The sequence below is a fragment of the Carlito syrichta genome, unplaced genomic scaffold (assembly GCF_000164805.1).
Source record: "Carlito syrichta isolate Samal-C Ts95f unplaced genomic scaffold, Tarsius_syrichta-2.0.1 Scaffold287575, whole genome shotgun sequence".
In the NCBI taxonomy this organism is placed as follows: Eukaryota; Metazoa; Chordata; class Mammalia; order Primates; family Tarsiidae; genus Carlito; species Carlito syrichta.
This window is the reverse complement of record NW_007231671.1, coordinates 326,760-331,587: the sequence shown is the minus strand read 5'-3', so window position 1 is coordinate 331,587 and position 4,828 is coordinate 326,760.

Here is a 4,828-nt window from a genome sequence, read left to right as displayed (position 1 = left end):
TAGATATTTTTGATACTATCAATTGATGTTGAAGATATTGAGTCACCTGCTTTTAACTGATGACCAGTAAACTCCTGAGTTCTTTCTCATCATCCGGGGGCTCATGTTCCATCTCTAGATATTTCTCTTCCCATTCCCTGTTGCTTAAATCCCGTGGTCTTTAACCAACCTCTCTGATTTCAGGTTGAATAATATAGAAAATGTAAAAATTTAGTATTGTACCTGGTGAATGTATATATATAAATTTTAAATTTAGAATCAAGCGGTACATGTGAAGATTTGTCACATAGGTATTACATAGGCTATTGAAGGTGAGTTTGGGTCTTCTGATGGGCTCACTCCATGGTGAGTGTGGTACCCAATGGGTGGTTTTGCATTCCTTAGTTACTCTTGTTTCTTTCTCCCTGTAGCCATGCCCATGTTCTTGCCCTCGCCTGACCAATATTGAGGAGTAAGTATGTCTACTATTCTTAAGTCTTTTAGTAAACATGGCTCAAATATGTACATTGAGTAGAGGAATGTAAATGGCCATTGGACTGTGGGGTGAGCTGAGTGAGCAACAGGAGAGGACGTGGAGAGTTATGGAGTGTCAAGTTTTTTGAGGTTTTGACATATGCCATCCCACTTGGTGCTCAGAACAACTCTTAAAAGTTCTATAGAAGAGAACACGAAAGGCTCAGAGATGATGCAACTGGCCAAGGTCACATTGGCATCCGTCCTTAGTGCATTCTGACAAAACCCATTCTCTCTCTGGCATGTCAGGATGCCCACCGACAGCCCAAGGAGGTGCTGCCCGGAGTCAGAGCTCTGCAGCTGCAGGTACTTTTAAGCAAAATGTTTGTCCTGGTTGGTAACAGCAGCCCCAGGGGAGACAAATGACACATTCTCTTTTTTATTTTCATTCCCATTTTACTGACAAGACAATGAAGGTTTAAAGATGCTAAGCAGCTTGTTCAGTCGTAAATTGTTCAGAAAAGGCCTGGGACTCAAATGAGAGTCTGAGGATGCCAAGGTCAATGTTTTCCTTTTCCTGCTAGATTGCATTGCTACCAACTTGGTTGGACTTGAGAATGATTCAAAAGGCCTTCTCCACAGAAGAAAATGGTTCTGCCTATGGAGTTGCTTGAAACTGTGTCTCTGAAGACTCGTCCTTTTAAAAGGATTTCTCTAGCAGGGCTCAGTGGCTCAGCCTGTAATCCCGTGCTTTGGGAGGCTGAGGTGAGTGGATTGCCTGAGCCCGCGGGTTCGAGACCCACCTGGGCAACTTGGCGAGACCTCATCTCTACAATAAATAAAAAATCAGCCAGGCATGGTAGCGCACGACTACTCGGAAGGCTGAGGCGGAAGGATCGCTGGAGCCCAGCAGATCTAGGCTGCGGTGGCCGGGAGCGGCCACTGCACTCCAGTCTGGGTGACAGAGTAAGACTCCAACTCAAAAATAAATAAAAATAAATAATATAAAAGGATTTCTCTAATCTCTGATGCTCTTGTCTCATGCATACGTTTCCACAGATGGACAAGCGCTATTGTTCTTCACAGTTTTGTGTAAATCACAAGTTATACTATTTGGCTGCTTATCAAATAACCCCAAAGAGAGTGTTTTAAAACTATCATGATTTCTTTATTTGAATTATTTCATCTGAGCTGGGCTTCCCTGGACGGGGCAGCTCTCCTGCTGGTCCCTCCTTATGACTCATGTGTCTCTCTCTAGTCACTGACAACTTGGCCTGGACTCAATAATTCAAGACAGCTTCACTCACAGGTCTGGCAGTTTGCTAAAGCCATAATCACTCCAGTTCTTATCCAAATAGTCTCTTCATTAGGATAGTACAGATGTTGTACATGGTGGCAGCAAGATTCCAAGAAGACTAACGTCCGTGCTCAAGTGTTTATCCAGTCTTAGCTTGCATGACTTTTACTGATGTCCCGTTAGCCAAAGCGATTCATTTGGAGAATGGCCCCCCAGCAATGCACATGTGCCATTCTCCAAAACTTCTGACTATGTTACCTTACATGGTGAAAGGGATTTTGCAGACATGATTAAGTTAAGGATCTTGGAAGGGGAAGTTTGGGTGAACCCAACGTAATGTATAAGGGTCCTTATATAAGAGAGAGGAAGCAGGAGGGTCAAAACCTGAGGATACCCGAGGACCAGAGCAGAGGGTGGAGTAAGCAGCCATGAGCCGAGGCTTCTAGAGGCTGGAGAACATAGGAAATCACTTCTTCCCAGAACTTCCAGAAAGAAGACATCTCTGCTGACATATTGATTTTACCCTTGTGAGGCTAGTCCGGGACTTCTGACCTATAATACATCTGTGTTATTTTAAGCCACTAAGTTTGTGGGATGTGTTACAGCAGCAGTGTCACACATCATCTTTCCAAGCCCAGAATGTACATGGAAGAGGACCCTCCAACAATCTGGAAGTTAGGAGATGTGGTTCACTTAGGCTTACTCATGTAACCATCTGCCACCGAAGACAGAAATCCTCAATAATAGAGGATAGTACCCTAAACGTGTACCATAATACTGTAAGAAAGGTATTGACGGTAGCAAGATACTGATAGACTGGGAGGGCACAACATCAATAAAGGTACCTGATCTCAAACCAGGGAAAGTGCGGACCCTAGGGAGGCCACACTTTACCTGTATGATGTCCAGTTGTGTACCTAATCCTGAATTGTACCCCACATCTTTAAAATAAAAAAGTAAAAATAATAATAATAGGGAATTGTGTTGAATGGATTAGAATATTTCCCAGTGATGGAATTCAACACATTTTGAAAAGACATTTCATAATAATAATGATCATAATGTTAGTAGGTAAAAAGAATACATTGTAGAAGAATGAGATCATAAATTGTTCACATGATGTTACATTTAAAAAGTAGACTACAGAATATCAGCTACCATAAAAACACATATTTTTAGAGGGACATACACATAAAACATGTTATTTTCAGAGAGGGATAGACGATAGAAAGATAAACAGATAGAAATAGTGTCTGTGTGAAAATATGTATAAGCTCAAATAAAGACTAGAAACTCATATGACAAAACGTAAGTTGTAGTCCATGGGTGATTTAAAAAAATTTTTTTTCACATACTTTCAAGTGTTCCACAATGATGAGGACTTGTATTTTTGCCACAAAAGCGGCATAATACATGTATTGAAATATAATACATGTTTTTGGAAAAAAAAAACTAGTAATGCTCTTGGGAGGGCTTTAGGTTTAGGGTGTACTTCAGTTGGTGGATGAGTGTGTTACTATTCTGCAAAAAAAAAGGGAAAACATTATTTTTGTCCTTGAAGAAGATGCAATCTACCTGCCCTTGAAGATGATCTATTTTACACGAGGAAGTGGAATATGCAATTAGGAGGCAGCTCTGCAGTATAAGAATGCAGTAACGTTTGCGTAACGGTCAGCTAGGGAGCTGACCTTCTACTCAGAGGGGAAACGGCCACTTGGCAAAACCAGATTGGGGAGGGGGGCTTGGAACTGACATTGACTGCAGGTGAGGACACGTAGGCTGGTGGAGACTGAGCAAAATTTGCAGGAAAAGGTGGAACCCACAGAGAACAGAGTTCTGACAGAGAAGTAAACAGACTCAGAACAGGAGGAGAACCCATGTTGGAGTAAAAGAGAACTTAGGGTGGAATATTCGAGAGAAGCAAGGGAGCTTCAAAACCTAAGTGAAAACAGTCAACTTGAAATTTTTAAGAAATGATATCTTGTTTGTGTGTTTGCTTTATTTTGTTTTGTGTTTTACCATCTTGAAATCAGATTTAATAGGAAACAAACAAGAAAAACACTTTAACTTTTCCCCACACATTGCCCAGAAGACGATGTTTTGGCACCGCCCCCCTGCCTTCTCTCCCTTTGGGCTTTTTATGACGCTTACTCTTGCGACGAAGAGGTGCAAAGGCGCGAACCTCCTCCCTGCCCTTGTCTTGTGATGGGAGCACAATAGGTGAACAAAAAAAGTCAAGAATCCATTGAACGCTGCACTTTGGAGGAGAGGAGGAGGCGCACATGTAGGAATTTCCCATTTGTAAGCCAGACTCTGAATCTAAGACACTTGGGACTTAAAGTGAAAAAAGAAAAACAAAAGGAATGTGACACTACTCCCTCCAAAAAGAGTGTTTAAGTGTGAAGTCTCCCATCAAGAAGGCTTGACACAATCAGGGGGACATAAAAGCGGCATCTGTTCTAGTTCATTGGACAGACCACCTACTGCACTCCCGCGCAGCCTCCTGGCCTCTGACATGGCCGACTCTTTCTGTTTCAAAGGGAACATCACTGGGTTCAGTGACCACGGATGGAGCTCTGACCGTGGTGACGCGCCCCCTGTCACCGAGGGAGTCAGGGTCATCCATCAGTGGCGTTGGAGTCCCAAGGTGGCCTGAAGGGACTCTGGAGACTGGGGAGGGGACAAGAGATGGAAGAGTCTCGTCCTCCTCTGTCCTGAGTGTGTGTGGCAGATGTCGTGGAGGCGACACGAGAGTTCTCCCTCCACATCTTTTTCCCTCCCTCTCCCCACTGCAAAAAAACCGGCATGGACTTAGCATGCCCTGCCATGATGCATGGAGAGTTTTTGAAAACCTAAAGTGATACTTAATTTGTACTTCAGTTTTGTTTTGCACGTTTGATGCTTCAGTCAAAGCCAAGGTGGTTCTGTTGCAAAGCACGTGAAGGGAGAAAGACATGGAGCCAGGGGTTCCATCCCTGTGTGTCATCGCTCAGATCCACGCTCCTCCCTGGGGAGTTTGGACTTTGAAAAGGGAATTACTGTCCACGGAGAGATGGCCATGCTTGGGGTTCCATACCT